The sequence below is a fragment of the Gobio gobio genome (assembly GCF_949357685.1).
Source record: "Gobio gobio genome assembly, chromosome: 11".
Lineage (NCBI taxonomy): Eukaryota > Metazoa > Chordata > Actinopteri > Cypriniformes > Gobionidae > Gobio > Gobio gobio.
In genome coordinates, this window is record NC_137104.1 from 3513196 (window position 1) to 3531190 (window position 17995).

General features: G+C 40.3%; 1 protein-coding gene across 1 annotated transcript in view; it reads right to left on the minus strand.

The window, feature by feature from the left end:
* vps28 (VPS28 subunit of ESCRT-I) overlaps positions 1–17995 on the minus strand; it is a 968134-nt gene that overhangs the window by 265290 nt on the left and 684849 nt on the right. The window lies entirely within an intron of this gene.

The window sequence follows — 17995 nt, forward strand, 5'->3', positions numbered from 1 at the left end:
CAAGCAACTCTAAATCAGCTCTAAAAGGAGAGTTTTACTTCTTTTCGTGTGGATTCGATTATTAGATGGCGCGATGCTCACCCACGAGGGGGTTGTTTTTGATTTGAACTTTATGAGACCATCTCATGGTACATTAACCGCAGAGTTCAAAATCTTCAGCAAAAACTCAATAGCATCATACTGTCGATTCAGAGTCTTAGTTCGCCTTGGGGCGTTTGTGTTATTTTATAAGGAAAGTGCATAGGAATTATATAACCCCTTAACTGTCACCCCCCTTTTTGAAAATGCACTATCCAAACTTAAAGGGCTGTAATTCAAGAATGCTTTGGAATATACGTCTCGTTTTAATGAAGACACTCGGCAGATTATTGCAATTCAAAATATGAAAGTATTCAAAAGTTAAATCTACTGTAAATTAAAAATACTGTACTTTTCATATAAAATATATATTTTACAAAAAATGTTTTACTCTAAAATTACTATAAAATCAAAGCCATGTGTCTAACCAAGTTGTGTTCCAAATTTGAAGTTGATATAAAAAAAAATTCCCCATGAGATTTTGTTTAGGCGCTATACCAAAAACAGCCACCGGGTGTCATTTCAAATTCCATTGATCGTTTTTTTAAATGCATTTTCCTGTAAATTTCAGTCCAAATATCACTGCCGTCACCAAATATGGACCCTTGAGACTCAGACCTTTCTGACGATATGTGTTTTGTCAAGATTGGAAAAGATTTTAATGATAAAATAGTTAAAATAATTGTTGTAATATGAAACATGACGCCGCCCACTAGGGGGAGGAGCCCGCTAGAATAATTTAGAGTACCGTTTCCGTGGTAACACACAGTTTTCACAGGATGAATTTTGAGTTTGTAAGCTTTCAAATGATACCGAATTTATGATAATTACTTAAATATATGATACGAAAAAAAGGTGATCAAAAAAAGAGCGCCAGGCGTCCCGCCTGTGGGACGGTGACAGTTAAGGGGTATTACATTTTATAGCTTATACTAGAGCTGTACAATACACTAAAACTGTGTTTAATAATCACATAAAAAAGATACTTAGTTCTAATACTTTAAAATATATATGTATTTTTCCCAAAAAAACAATGAATCAGTCATTCTCATTAGAGTCTTCAAGTAATGCCCACAATGGAGAAACAAAAAAAGGCAAGCGCTTTTTGATCTTCGAGACACTAGACCTTGGAAAAACTAACTAATGCATAATTATTCAAGGATAATTAATGAATAAACATTCCCTTCCTGCTCTTTTATTTGTGAGATCTGCCTTCAGATGCTTCCTATGACTGATGTTAGACGCGCTTCCCTCTATATAATATAAAAACATGTTAAACCTTGGTCTGGAGCTGAATTTAGTGGATTATTAATGTGCGCACATGCACTGATGTTGGTTCTTCTATCAGCTCTGAACTCGATCGCCACACCTGCACACAAATCAAGTGAAGGTTTGCCTCAAACTGCACAAGTACTCGAAGTATATATGAGGTTATTTATTTTCTTGCATACACTATATTGATGCATTCACTATATTGATATATTCACTTACAATGTAAATTTATAAAGCATTAATCTGAAGAATATTATTTACAGCCATGAATTATTTTTGACACTATGCGAGCATGTTTTCTATTGTTCTTGTTCATTTGTGATGTTTTGAATTCGGCAGGCATGCAAACCAAACTATCAGAGCCCTTTCTTTCCATATAGTGTGCCTATTCATGAACATGTTAATATTCTAATAAACATATTATTATAACAAGGCCATTCTTTGTGTCTTATTGAGCCCCTTAAAGGGATAGTTCACCCACAAAAGTTTATTTGTTCTGCTGAACACAAAAGAAGATATTTTGAAGAATGTTTGTTACCAAGCAGAAAGAGCAACCATTGACTACCATAGTGGGGGGGGGGAATACTATGGTAGTCAATGGTTGCTCTTTCTGCTTTGTTACAAACATTCTTCAAAATATCTGTAATATTCAATGTCACCAAAGAAGTGTGTTTTTGGTTGTCAGGGCAAGACAACCCTGCACAGCTTCCCAAAGAACCCAGCGTTAATGGGACAGTGGATGGAGTTTGTTTTTTCCAGAGCAAAAGTGTTTTGCAGTGTTAATTTAGTTTTGAATTGTCGTCAACAACCTTTTTTTTTCTTCAGGCAATTGTTTATGAACTAATGCTGATGAAGAATGACAATGTTTACTTTACGATGTTTATAAAGTAAAATGTTTAAACGGTTCTAACAATGCATATTTCATCTCCTGAACTTGAATGAGCTCCTGCAACTGTAGGGCACAGATATTTCAAAATAAGAGTCCATGTGTGTTTCGAGCTTGTTTATAATTAAAAGTCACGCATCATATATTCGTTTTTGGTTACACAATAAACTGTATTTAATTTAATTCCCATTTAATTCATAGTCAGGAGGAAAGAGCAGTATTCGACACATATTAAACAAAGTATCAGGGTTATAATAGTTCACTAAAACAATTTAAAAAAATCTCCATTACTTGAAATTAAATAAATGTTAACTGAAAATAAAAAAAAATTAATTAACTTATTTGAAGCTTTAGCTTAACCTGATATGGCCTACTAACTAAAACAGAAATACAAAGTTATTAAAACTATATAGATGTTTTTACAAAAACTAACAAAAAAGTGAATTGAGCTCTTTCGTGTATTTTTAATGTCAAAAACGAAATTATGTCAAAATGTGACAGTCGGTTATGTAACGCTTAAATACTTAATGTATTACAATTTTACTAAACTCATTAGATTTTAGTCGACTAAAACTAGACTAAAACTAAAAACAATTCAGATGACTAAAATATAACTAAAACTAAATGGCATTTTAGTCAAAAGACTATGACTAAAACTAAATCAAAATTTGCTGTCAAAATGAACACTGGTGTTTTGCTGTTCCCTGCATTTCGGCGACGATGGTTTTATAAGCAAGGCCCAGTTCGACGCCGGATTTGTAGCTGGTCTAATGCTGACAGATGGAGCAGTCCCAGCGATTAAGGTTCACGGTCGTGTGTTGGAAGCAGGCGGAGAGTAAAACTGCTTCAAATGTCTTTGTGTTGTTATAGCTATCGATTCGTTCATTCAAATGCGCTACTATTCCATTGTTTTTCTATGTAAACACGCACTAGTCTGACGTGCAAAACCATTACACTTGCTACTGCTAACATTAAATCACATATAATAGTCCATATCCCAAATTATATCCTCATAAACCCACACAGATGTTGTAAAACTCGCACATGACAAGCCGCTAAGCAAGTATATACTGTAAGTGCATACCATAGAGACGTCCTGGTGTAGTCGTCATTGCTGCTTCTCCTGTTCAATTTCAGCCTCTAGATCTGATTCTGGATCATGTATGTGTGGCTAAATCTGATTGATCTCCATGGTTTATTTAAGATAACGTTTTTTTCCACGTTAAAGGTTGTCAGAGCTTTCAGACGCTCTCAACGCAATCGCTGCGCACTCGTGATTCTTTAGCTCCGCCCACACGATACGCCTTCAGCCGCTCGTTTTTTTTACGGAAAGACTCGGTACAGTGTATCTTTCTTTTATAAATATAATAAAATTAAAGACTTTTCGGAGATATGAAGGATGCAATACTACTCTATAGGCACTCAAGATTGACATGAGATTGACTGAAACTGAGTGTTTCACCCCCCCTTTAACCAAAAGTCAGTCGGTTCCGGAAGTAAAAACTCCATTCATTTTCAAAAAAAAAAATGTTTACGATAACTTATTAAAACAATAAAGATTGTGAGATACGAGGTTGTTAATCATCGTCAGCCCTTATCTTTAAAATAATGTTGTTTAACAGTGAAAATTGTGGGGGAAAACTACATTACCCATGATGCTGTGCAAAAATTCCACTAATCAGAGAGTCGCAATAAGCAAAACACAAGCTCTTTAGCTCCGCCCACTCCAGAGTCACTCTCTATGCTTTCAAAATGCTTAAATATGTATATATATTTGCATATTTTGCAATAAACTTAACTTATATTGTTCATATACACTACTCTATATTGCCAAAAGTTTTGGGACATTTGCCGTTACATCCATATGAACTTTATTCTTAATCCGTAGGGTTTAATATGGAGTTTGCAGCTCTAACAGCTTCAGCTCTTCTGCTTTCCTCAAGGTTTAGGAGTGTGTTTATGGGGAATCTTCTAGAAGTGCATTTGTGATGTTGGACGAGAAGGCCTGGCTCTCAGTCTCCGCTCTAATTCAGCCCAAAGCTGTTCTATCGGGTTGAGGACAGGACTCAAGTTCCTCCACACCAAACTCGCTCATCCATGTCTTTATGGAGCGACGCTTTGTGCACTGGTGCATGCTGGGACAGGAAGGGGCCGTCCCCAAACTGTTCCCACAAAGATGGGAGCGTTAAATTGTCCAAAATGTCTTGGTGAAGCATTAAGAGTTCCTCTCACTGGAATTAAGGGGCCAACCCCACCCCATAACCCCCCCTCCACCAAACTTTACACTTGGCACAATGCAGTCAGGCAAGTCCCGTTCTCCTGGCAACCGCCAAACCCAGACTCGTCCATGGGATTGTCAGAGAGAAGCGTGATTGGTCACTCAGAGAACACGTCTCCACTGCTCTAGAGTCCAGTGGCGGCGCGCTTTACCCCACTGCATCCCACGCTTTGCATTGCACTTGGTGACGTAAGGCTTAGATGAGCTGCTCGGCCATGGAAACGCTTTGGTTACTAACGTAACCTCGGTTCCCTAAGATGAGGGAACGAGTATTGCGTTTGCTAAACGCTTATGGGGTAAATTCCTTTCCTCGAGATATTGAAGCAAAACTTTTATCCAAAAATACCATGTACACGCAGTGCAGCTGCACAGCTCTCAGCAGGAAGCAGCTGCGTGCTGATTGGCTGTGCCGCTGCAACTGCAGCAACCTATGGCGAGACCGCGGGGCGGGACGGACCAATCAGGTCCTACTAAATTCCCGCCACAAGGGGCAACATAATTTGCATAGCCAAGGGTATATAAGACCCTGTCTCGCAAGGTTAGTCAGGTTAATCGACTGAAGCGACTCCTGAGCAAGTAAGCAAGCACGGCAAACAAACGCAATACTCGTTCCCTCATCTTAGGGAACCGAGGTTACGTTAGTAACCGAAGCGTTCCCTTACGAGAGTACTCTCGTATTGCGTTTGCTAAATGCTTATGGGGGACCAATGCAAAACGCTGTGCTTGCTTAACGGCTCTAAAGCCGACGACACCAAACCCAGGCCAACCTAGGTGGGCCGTAATATGACATCAAGAAGTCCCAAAATGAGCCAGACCTGAGTCGGGCCCTTAATGAGAATGAACACGATATACGTGTAATAATATAATGTGTAAATGTTAAATGACTAAATGTAAATGTAAATGTAAATGTAAATGTAAATGTAAATGTAAATGTAAATGTAAATGTAAATGTAAATGTATAGACCAGACCAGAGCCATAGAGAGAGAGAGTTGCGACAACTCCATAGACTCCAATGGAACGGTTTTTTTAACAGCAATGGCGGCTCGCGGAGACTCTCAATAGTTCCCGGAAGTAGCAGCCGCGCCATAGAGAACAGCAGAACAGACCGTTTGTGATGCACTTTTAAAAGGTAAGACGTTTAATCAGTAAGATTTTAAATGATCAGCACATTTTAATCAAAATAACTTGTACATTAAAGCCTGCTTGTGTAGATTATTCATCATTCAAAAAATATATATTTTAAAAACAACATCGCTGTAACTACATACTCATGCTACATACACATGTCGATGTGTAATAAAATTATTGAAAATCAATGCATTTATTGACTATTAATTACCAAAAAGCGCAGTTCTGTCACTGTGACTATCAATTTGAATTGCCCGTCAAAGCACTTCCTGGAACTATTCGAGGTCTACATGAATCACGTGACTATCAAGCGTTTTGAACTTCCGTTGTCGCAACTCTCTCTCTCTATGGCTCTGGACCAGACATAGTCGGGCCAGGAATAATGAATGGCCAGATAATAGCCGTATAAGGAATGTGCTATGACTTATACAATATTTAACCCAGACCTGACTTTTCGAGCCTTAAGGGGTTAAATCTGTTTACACAGCAAGAAGCCCAGCTCGTAAGGCCGGAACATCTAATTTATAAAATCTGATAAAAGTGGACGGGGAGGCCCAGCCTGCCGCCGCACAGATATCATTCAGAGAAATGCCAGTAGACCAAGCCCACGAAGAGGCCATGCCTCTAGTAGAATGGGCTTTAATGCCTAAGGGGCAGCTGAGATCTTTAGACTCATAGGCCAGTGAGATAGCATCCACTATCCAACGTGACATGGTCTGCTTTGTAACCGCGCACCCTCGGGTGCGGCCGCCAAAGCACACAAAGAGCTGTTCAGTTTGCCTGTAAGCAGCGGAACGCTCTATGTATATTCTCAGCGCTCTGACAGGACAGAGCAAATTAGCATCTTCTTCATCTATCGGTGATGAAAGTGCTGAGAGTGAAATGACCTGTGCTCTGAACGGAGTTGAAAGCACTTTAGGTACATATCCATGTCTTGGTTTGAGGACAACTTGGAGTCGTTTGGCCCAAATTCCAGACACGAGGCGCTCACAGAGAGCGCGTGCAGATCACCCACTCGCTTAACTGATGCGATCGCCAGCAGAAAAGCGGTCTTTAGTGACAGGAGCTTTAAGCTCACTGAATGCAGAGGCTCAAATGCAGAGCTCTTCATGGCATCCAGGACCGTGGACAGGTCCCATATAGGGACTGAAGAGGGGGCGAGGTGGGTGAAGCCTTCTAGCCCCTTTAAGGAAGCGAACAATGAGATCGCTCTTCCCTAGTGACAGTCCGTTCACTTGAATGTGATGCGCTGCTATAGCGGCCACATAAACTTTGAGCGTGGAGGGGGAACGACCCGCATCCAGAAGCTCTTGTAAAAATGTAAGCACTTCTGACACTTCACAATCATGTGGGGTTTGACTTCGCGCTTTACACCAGTCTGAAAAGACTGACCATTTGCCTGAATAGAGCCGCCTGGTCGCGGGGGCTCTAGCTTCAGTAATAGTATTCAATACATATTCAGAGAGGTTCTCATGTACCCGTTGATGGGCCAGACATGAAGCGCCCATAGATCGGGACGGGGATGCCAGATCTGCCGTCCCGCCTGCATGAGGAGGTCTCTCCTCAGCGGGATCGGCCACGGATCTGTATCCGACATCTGACTCAGTGGTGAGAACCAAGGTTGACTTCTCCAAAGCGGGGCTATTAAAAGCACAGCGCATTTGCTCTCCCTGATCCTCTCTATGACCTGAGGTAACATTGAGATTGGGGGAAAAGCATGAAGAGGGAGGTTGGGCCATTCGTGGGCCAACGCATCCTTGTGCTTGGAGAAATATATTCGGCATTGGGCATTGTCTTGTGAGGCGAAAAGATCCACTTTTGCCTCTCCAAACCTGCCCCAATTGTCTGAATTGCATGTGGGTGAAGAGACCACTCTGCAGGGGACACTTTGCCCCTGGACAGCATGTCCCAAACCAAATTCAGAATGCCTGGCACATGAGTCGCTCTCAGCGAGCTCAGATTGTGCTCTGCCCATATTAGGACTTCTTCCGCCATTGTGTGCAGATCGATAGATTTCAGACGCCCTGGCGATTTATATAGGCTACCACCGACCTGCTGTCCGTTCGGATCAGGACATGGTGGTGCTTTATGTATGGAAGGAAAGCTCTTAGCGATAGCGTGACCGCTTTCATCTCTAGACAGTTTATGTGAAGGCTCTTCTCCGAGTCTGACCAGAGACCGGAGATTGGCCTGCCCTCGTGAAGGGCTCCCCAACCTAGGTTGGATGCATCTGTCGAGATAACTTTCCACTTCGTAACAGTGCCCAAACTCACGCCCGTCTGGTACCAGACGGGATTTTTTTCAAGGAGCCAGAGCCAACACACAGCTGTGGTCTACCTTGATTTGCAATCGGCCCGAGAGCCATGCGTGAGCTGGAACGCGGCGATTCAGCCAGTGCTGTAGGGGGCGCATGTGCAACAGACCTAGTCTGAGAACTGGCGCCGCCGAGGCCATGAGACCCAGCATCCTCTGAAAGTGTTTGAGAGGAATGCGTGCACCGGACCTGAGGGAAACCGCTCGGTTCTGAACAGAGAGCGCGCGCTGTGACGTCAGTCGCGCGTTCATCTGCAGTGAGTCCAATACTGTTCCCAGAAACTAAACTTTCTGTGTGGGAGACAATGAACTCTTTGCCACGTTGATTCTGAGTCCCAAGCATCCTAAATGGTTGAGAAGCCAAGATCTGTGGTTTAATAACTGTATCTCTCAACCTGGTCTCATTGTGAAAATGTACCTCTGGCAACGTTTTTGCAAACCGCCAAAATACGTACCAATATGTACATATCTCTGCAGTTTCAAAGTGAAATGAACACTAGAGGCAGTAAAACAGCAAGCACTTTTTATCGTTTTTTTTTTTCCATGTAAATGAATAAATTTTGGAGTTTGCGTCACTTAATCTGCTCCATATGCTCGGCTTTTTTTATATAATAAGTTTGGTCAGTAGCTCAGCTGGTACAGATTTGTACTTGTAATAATGAAAGCTCAGGTACGAATCCCGTGAAAGACAAGTCATGATAAAAGAGCTCAAAGATGAGTTCACACAAGCTAACAAGACATGGTTACTATTGTATTTTTGTCACATTTGCTTTTGTTAACACTATCGGTTAGGTTTAGGGTTTAGTGTAGGTGTACGTTAAAAAAACGCTCATCTGTTCCGGGAAAAAAACGAAGCTTTTGGCGGCACCCAGTGGACATATCACTTTGAAACTGCAGTGATATGTACATATTGGTACGTATTTTGGGGTTTGCAAAAACGTTGCCAGAGGTACATTTTCGCAATGAGACCAGGCTGGTATCTCTGACTGAGCTATTATGAGCCAGTCGTCGAGATATGAATTCTCATTCCCCGAAGCCTCAGCGGGGTTAGCGCCGCTTCCATGCACTTCGTAAACGTGCGGGGAGCCAGAGATAGACCAAAAGGTACAGTGAGTCGATTCAGCGGTTTGAAGCGTTATGAATCAGTGAGTCGATTCAGCAGTTTGAATCGCCAAATTTCAGCAGTTTGGCGGTTTGACACGCGATCGGAATCATGATTCGACTCACTGATTCATAACGCTTCGAAGCTTCATGAGGCCGTGTTTTGAAATCGTCATCACTATATAAGTCGTTATTTAGGGTTTTTTTGCGCACAAAAAACTATTCTCGCCGATTCATAAAGTTATTGTAGAGCCGCTGTAGTGAGATGGACTTTGTAACGACGTCTTTAGTGCCTTTTAAGGGTCTTGAGAGTGTAAAGTGCATTGAGCCAATCAACCATCAGATTTCAACTAAAATATCTTCATTTCTGTTCCAAAGATGAACGGAGGTCTGACGGGTGTCCAACCACATGAGGGTCAGTAATAAATGACAGAATTTTCATTTTTGGGTGAACTAACCCTTTAAAACACGTCATTCGCAATGCTTCATGGGATTGTCGTTAAGTACAGAGCAAAAATCTCTATGGGAGAAATGAATGGGAATAAAAGTGGGCGGGTACAGTTGCACTCTATTAGTTATATTGGACATTAATCATAATAGATGATGAGGAAAGTGGATGACCGGAGGACGTAGTTCCTTTAGAGGGTTTTGAAAGAGAAGTGCAACCACTAAACTGGTTGTGTTGTGTGGCTGTTTTCACCGGGACGTTGATCTAGATTGATATCGACTCGGCTGTGTCTTACACACACACATACACGAGGCAGCAGTGAGAACAGAATCACACACACACACACACACACTTTGTTCTGGTGCTGACGGTGAGGATTCAGGGTACCTGGTGGGAAAGAGTGAGAGATGAACAGACGGAGAGATATGACAGCACATCACTCCAGCTCAATCCCTCTGTACTCTCCAGCGACTCTACCTGAGACATTCTCAGCATTTTACAGCTCTTTCCTTCAGCCCGTCTCTCTCTCATACCCTCATATTCTTGACTGCATTTGCACTTGCTCTGTCCTCTCATATCTATTTCGGAGCTGTTTCCATATCTATCTATTTAAAATCCCTCCTGCTCCCCTATGCTTGCATGCACCTTCCCTCATTCCTACCATCTCTGTCACGACTATTACAATTCAGCAGTCTCTGTATATCTATAAATGCATACTCAAATATAATGTGTCAGCCTTCGCTCTCACAGGTCCACGGCGTACATATGCGATATATATATATGAGTATGAGCCTTCTGGGAAGCTCCATGCCGGCATCACCGCAGGCCACAACATACATGCAGCCATGAATCACGGACGCCTGCCATTATTTATAGCCCATTATTTTTCTCACACTGCATCGAACTCATTTGCTTTTCAAATCTGGCCTTTCAGACGGGCTGTTTGCACTGCTCTTGTGCTGAAATCAGATTGTTTGATCTGAATCGCTGGGTTAAAACAACCCAATCGCTGGGTTAAAACAACCCAATTACTGGGTTAGTCAATTTTCAACCCAATCGCTGGGTTAAAACAACCCAATTGATGGGTTAGTCAATTTTCAACCCAATCGCTGGGTTAAAACAACCCAATCGCTGGGTTAAAACAACCCAATTACTGGGTTAGTCAATTTTTAACCCAATTGCTGAGTTAAAACAACCCATTGATGGGTTAGTCAATTTTCAACCCAATTGCTGAGTTAAAACAACCCAATTGCTGGGTTAGTCCATTTTCAACCCAATCGCTGGGTTAAAACAACCCAATAGCTGGGTGAAAAAACCCAATCGCTGGGTTAAAACAACCCAATTGCTGGGTTAGTCCATTTTCAACCCAATTGCTGGGTTAAAACAACCCAATCGCTGGGTTAAAACAACCCAATTACTGGGTTAGTCAATTTTCAACCCAATCGCTGGGTTAAAACAACCCAATTGATGGGTTAGTCAATTTTCAACCCAATTGCTGGGTTAAAACAACCCAATTGCTGGGTTAGTCCATTTTCAACCCAATCGCTGGGTTAAAACAACCCAATAGCTGGGTGAAAAAACCCAATCGCTGGGTTAAAACAACCCAATTACTGGGTTAGTCCATTTTCAACCCAATCGCTGGGTTAAAACAACCCAATCGCTGGGTTAAAACAACCCAATTACTGGGTTAGTCAATTTTCAACCCAATCGCTGGGTTAAAACAGCCCAATTGATGGGTTAGTCAATTTTCAACCCAATTGCTGGGTTAAAACAACCCAATTGCTGGGTTAGTCCATTTTCAACCCAATCGCTGGGTTAAAACAACCCAATAGCTGGGTGAAAAAACCCCATCGCTGGGTTAAAACAACCCAATTGCTGGGTTAGTCCATTTTCAACCCAATCGCTGGGTTAAAACAACCCAATCGATGGGTTAAAACAACCCAATTACTGGGTTAGTCAATTTTCAACCCAATCGCTGGGTTAAAACAACCCAATTGATGGGTTAGTCAATTTTCAACCCAATTGCTGGGTTAAAACAACCCAATTGCTGGGTTAGTCCATTTTCAACCCAATCGCTGGGTTAAAACAACCCAATAGCTGGGTGAAAAAACCCAATCGCTGGGTTAAAACAACCCAATTGCTGGGTTAGTCCATTTTCAACCCAATCGCTGGGTTAAAACAACCCAATCGCTGGGTTAAAACAACCCAATTACTGGGTTAGTCAATTTTCAACCCAATCACTGGGTTAAAACAACCCAATCGCTGGGTTAAAACAACCCAATTGATGGGTTAGTCAATTTTCAACCCAATTGCTGGGTTAAAACAACCCAATTGCTGGGTTAGTCCATTTTCAACCCAATCGCTGGGTTAAAACAACCCAATAGCTGGGTGAAAAAACCCAATCGCTGGGTTAAAACAACCCAATTGCTGGGTTAGTCCATTTTCAACCCAATCGCTGGGTTAAAACAACCCAATCGCTGGGTTAAAACAACCCAATTACTGGGTTAGTCAATTTTCAACCCAATCGCTGGGTTAAAACAGCCCAATTGATGGGTTAGTCAATTTTCAACCCAATTGCTGGGTTAAAACAACCCAATTGCTGGGTTAGTCCATTTTCAACCCAATCACTGGGTTAAAACAACCCAATAGCTGGGTGAAAAAACCCAATCGCTGGGTTAAAACAACCCAATTGCTGGGTTAGTCCATTTTCAACCCAATCGCTGGGTTAAAACAACCCAATTGCTGGGTTAGTCCATTTTAACCCAATCACTGGGTTAAAACAACCCAATTGCTGGGTTATTCCATTTTCAACCCAATCGCTGGGTTAAAACAACCCAATAGCTGGGTGAAAACAACCCAATCGCTGGGTTAAAACAACCCAATTGCTGGGTTAGTCAATTTTCAACCCAATTGCTGGGTTAAAACAACCCAATTTATGGGTTAAAACAACCCAATTGCTGGGTTAGTCCATTTTCAACCCAACATGGGTTATTTTTAACCCAGCATTGTATAGAGTGTATGGAGGTAGATGATCTCCAGCAATATACAGTGCACTTAAAACAAGTAAAAATGTATGCATTTTTCTTTTGCAAGTTTTGAAAGTACACTCTAAAAAATGCTGGGTTAAAAATTACCCAAGTTGGGTTGAAAATGGACTAACCCCGCAATTGGGTTGTTTTAACCCAGCATTTGGGTTGTTTTAACCCAGCGGTTGGGTTAAATGTTTGCTTAAAACAACCCAATTGCTGGACTAAAACAACCCAATCCCTGGGTTAGTCCATTTTCAACCCAATAGCTGGGTTATAACAACCCAATCGCTGGGTTAAAGCAACCCAATTGCTGGGTTAGTCAATTTTCAACCCAATTGCTGGGTTAAAACAACCCAATTGCTGGGTTAGTCCATTTTCAACCCAACTTGGGTTATTTTTAACCCAGCATTGTTTAGAGTGTATGGCGGTAGATGATCTCTAGCAATATACAGTGCACTTAAAACAAGTAAAAATGTATGCATTTTTCTTTCGCAAGTTTTTGCGATCAGATTTTGAAAGTACACTCTAAAAAAATGCTAGGTTAAAAATTACCCATTTGGGTTGAAAATGGACTAACCCCGCAATTGAGTTGTTTTAACCGAGCATTTGGGTTGTTTTAACCCAGCGGTTGGGTTAAATGTTTGCTTAAAACAACCCAATGGCTGGGTTAAAACAACCCAATCGATGGATTAGTCTATTTTCAACCCAACTTGGGTTATTTTTAACCCAGCCTTTTTTAGAGCGTAAATTTCACATGCATGAAATGAAATAAAGAGATTGAGTTAATTTACCTTGGCCAAGTAGAGTTTGTTGAGTAATTTCTACTCACTTATTTGTAAATCTCACTGAATTAAGCCGTGCTTTTAACATTTAGGGAAACATCACAGTAGATTTATTACACTTTCGACCAGCTGAATGCTGTGAAATCTGTAAGACACTGTAACGCTTGGAATGTTATGAATCAGTGAGTCGATTCAGCTGTTTGAAGCGTTATGAATCAGTGAGTCGATTCAGCGGTTTGGAGTGTTATGAATCAGTGAGTCGATTCAGTGGTTTGGAGCGTTATGAATCAGTGAGTCGATTCAGTGGTTTGGAGCATTATGAATCAGTGAGTCGATTCAGCGGTTTGGAGCGTTATGAATCTGTGAGTCGATTCAGCGGTTTGGAGCTTTATGAATCAGTGAGTCGATTCAGCGGTTTGACGCGTTATGAATCAGTGAGTCGATTCAGCGGTTTGGAGCATTATGAATCAGTGAGTCGATTCAGCGGTTTGGAGCGTTATGAATCAGTGAGTTGATTCAGCGGTTCGGAGCGTTATGAATCAGTGAGTCGATTCAGCGGTTCGGAGCATTATGAATCAGGGAGTTGATTCAGTGGTTTGGAGCGGTATGAATCAGTGAGGCGATTCAGCGGTTTGGAGCGTTATGAATCATGAATCGACTCGCTGATTCATAACGCTTTGAAGCTTCATGATGCAGTGTTTAATTGCTGGGACCTTTTAAGAAATTTAGATTTCTGAATTCATGCGTCATTAAAGACCCTTCTATGAATGTTTGTTCGTAACTTTGACAGAAGCGTATTAGAGCTTTGGCCATGGCTCTGAGAATGAGATAATGTGTAAATGCACGTGTCTTCTCTGACATGAAGGTGTGTGTGTGAGTGTGTGCTGTGTGTCTGTGAGCCGCTGAACTCTTCCTCCAGCTTCAGGCTCTGGTGCAGATGTTAGGCTACAGCGATCCTTTGGTCACTAATGAAGTCCTGTCCGTCTTCCTGCCCCATTCACACTCTCTGTGCATTCTCATTATTTCCTGCGCCTCGCGCTCTCTTTCACAATGCATCCCTTTTTCACTCCCTCCACCAACAGCTACTGCGATTCATTCACGCTGACACACTGTGTCTTTATCATTCACACACCAAAACAAACACTGAGATTTCTTGCACTGTTGCATCACAAAAGGGCACCAGCTCAGCCGTACGCTGACATTGTTTTTCATTGTTTTTCTGGGAAACTGAGGAGGTTGTCCATCAGTGTTTAAATTTGCTTCGCTCGCAGTTTCTAAATAAAATAAATGCTCCAGTTGTGTCTTTAGTTCTGCTTTTTGCATCTCTGCTGAAATCATGTGTGCACTTGCTTATTCTAATCACTTAAACTGAGCTAATGCAACCATTCTTGATCATTTTGTCACAATTTAAGTTCATTATGTTCAATGCACTTTTACTTAATCCATTTGTGTTGACGCATGAATTGTTTTTGTTGCGTGGCGTTTGCAGTTCCCAGCATGCTTTAGTTGTGACTTGCTGGGATATACATTTTTTTTTTTTTGAGTACACTCTATAATAACTCATGCTATGAATTATGAGTTTAGCATTAGTAAACATTCAATTCATTATTTATTAATACACTCTAAAAAAATGCTGTGTTAAAAATAACCCAAGTTGGGTTAAAAATGGACTAACCCAGCGGTTGGGTTAAATGTTTGCTAAAAACAACCAAATCGCTGGGTTAAAACAACCCAATTGCTGGGTTAGTCCCTTTTTAACCCAACTTGGGTTCATTTTAACCCAGCATTTTTTAGAGTGTAAGCATATCTATAATGTGTTTAAAAATTGTATTTCCAAACTTTATTAATGATCAATTTCTAAAGTATTACATTATTTACAAACCAGTTATTTACACTCTAAAAAAATGCTGGGTTAAAAACAACCCAAGTTGGGTTGAAAATGGACTAACCCAGCGATTGGGTTGTTTTAAGCAAACATTTAACCCAACCGCTGGGTTAAAACAACCCAATTGCTGGGTTAGTCCATTTTCAACCCAACTTGGGTTGTTTTTAACCCAGCATTTTTTTAGAGTGCAGTTTCATTCTTTGGTTGTGACTTGATGGGGACATCAAATTATGAAATTTAATCTTTGCAAGATGAGAAAAGGAGGAGACTTAATAATGTGGTTGTGTTGGCTTAAAGGTTATGTTGTGAAGAGTTGAGCTTTTGCTTGGGTTAGGTTGTTTAAGTGCAAAGTATAACAGAATGTAGAAAATTATCAAAAAATTAAGGGTAAACTTTATAATAACTCACGCTATGAATTATTAGTTTAGCATTAGTAAACATTCAATTCATTATTTATAAAGCATTTATAGACATTAATACACTCTCAAAAAGGCTGGGTTAAAAATAACCCAGGTCGGGTTGAAAATGGACTAACCCAGCGATTGGGTTAAAACAACCCAATTGCTGGGTTAGTCCATTTTCAACCCAACTTGGGTTATTTTTAAGCCAGCATTTTTTAGAGTGTAAGCAGTTTATAAATACAGCTATAAATGCTTTGTTTTTTATCTATAAGCATATCTATAATGTGTTTATAATAAAAATAATCAAACTTTATTAATGATAAATTTCTAAAGTATTACATTGTTTACAAGTTCTTTACACTCTAGAAAATGCTGGGTTAAAAACAACCCAAGTTGGGTTGAAAATGGACTAACCCAGGAATTGGGTTGTTTTCAGCAAACATCTAACCCAACCGCTGGGTTAAAACAACCCAATTCCTGGGTTAGTCCATGTTCAACCCAACTTGGGTTGTTTTTAACTCAGCATTTTTTAGAGTGTAAGCAGTTTATAAATACAGCTATAAATGTTTTGTTTTTTATCTATAAGCATATCTATGTGTTTAAAAATTGTATTTTCAAACTTTATTAATGATCCATTTCTAAGGTATTACATTATTTACAAACCAGTTATTTACACTCTAAAAAATGCTGGGTTAAAAACAACCCAAGTTGGGTTGAAAATGGACTAACCCAGCGATTGGGTTCCTTTAAGCAAACATTTAACCCAACCGCTGGGTTAAAACAACCCATTCACTGGGTTAAAACAACCCAATTGCTGGGTAAGTCCATTTTCAACCCAACTTTGTTTTTAACCCAGCATTTTTTAGAGTGTAGGAGTTGTCATAAGATCATTTAGACAGTGTAAGTAATGAAGATTTCCTGATCGTTTCCTCACCCCCATCTCATCTTTCTTCAGTGGAAAATAAATGACGTTTTTAGAGGAAAACATTCCAGGATTTTTCTGCACATAATGGACTTCAATGGGAACCAACGGCTGAAGGTCCAAATCAATGCAGTTTCAGAGGAAGAGCTTCAGAGGCTCTGACCGATCCCAGCCGAGGATCTGATCACAAACCATCAGACATTTACTAAAAAAATACACATTTATATACTTTTTAACCTAAATTGCTCATCTCTGCGAAGGCCATGGATTGCGTAATCCCGTTGGAAAGGTCACGCTAGACGTAGGCTGAAGTACCTGAAGTACGTGTTTACAAAGCGTTCGTGCAAAGACTAATACAAACGGCCTTTAGCAAAAAAGGTTAAACAACGATGTCAGACGATTTTGAAGTTGGAGATGGAGTTTTTTTTTGTAAAGGGCGTTTGTATTAGTCTTGGCACGTTCACTTGGGGCGGCACTTCCGCCTATAGCGTGACCTTTCCGACGGGATTACGCAATCCATGGCCTTCGCAGAGATGAGCAATTTAGGTTAAAAAGTATATAAATGTGTATTTTTTTAGTAAATGTCTGATGGTTTGTGTAGATCAGATCCTCGTGTGGGATCGCTCAGAGCCTCTGAAACTGCATTGATTTGGACCTTCAGCCGTTGGTTCCCATTGAAGTCCATTATGTGCAGAAAAATCCTGAAATGTTTTCCTCAAAAAACTCATTTCTTTTCAACTGAAGAAAGAAAGACCTTGGATGAGATGGGGGTGAGTAAACTATCAGGACATGTTAATTTTGAAGTGAACCAATCCTTTAATTATTAGTACATGGTACATTTAGGTACATCTTATTATTTTGACATATAGTAATAGTTACTTAGTGTGTTAATACATGCTTTATTAGCATGTATTCCTAACTGTAATTCATGATTAATTCAGGTAGTTATAAAGCATTTACTAGTTGTCCGTTATTTTTATGAGCTCATCTAAAGTGAGGATTATAAAGCTTTTACAAAGGAGATTTAAAACCTCGGTTTCTTCACAGAGTGATACAGAAAATAGAAATATTTAGCCTATTTAAAAATGCAAAAATGAAACCGTACAACTGCATAACATGAATAATAAACCTCTGCAATGTCATAGAACATAAAAATCCCTGTCCACCTCCAGAAAACAGAACTAAGAAAAATAAAACTAAACCTCAAGTTGTAGAGTTTCATTTTTCTGTCAACCACTGACAACTCCTAAATAACTAGTTTGTAAGTAATGTAATACTTAATTTAGAAGTTAAATCGATAATAAATCAAGAATAAAGCATTTACAGCTGTATTTATGCTTACTAATGTCTATTAATGCTTTATAAATGATGAATTTACTATTTACTAATGCTTAACTAAGGATTCATAGCGTGAGTTATTATAAAGTGTTACCAAATTAATCAGGAGCACTTCATTTTTTTATTCCATTAT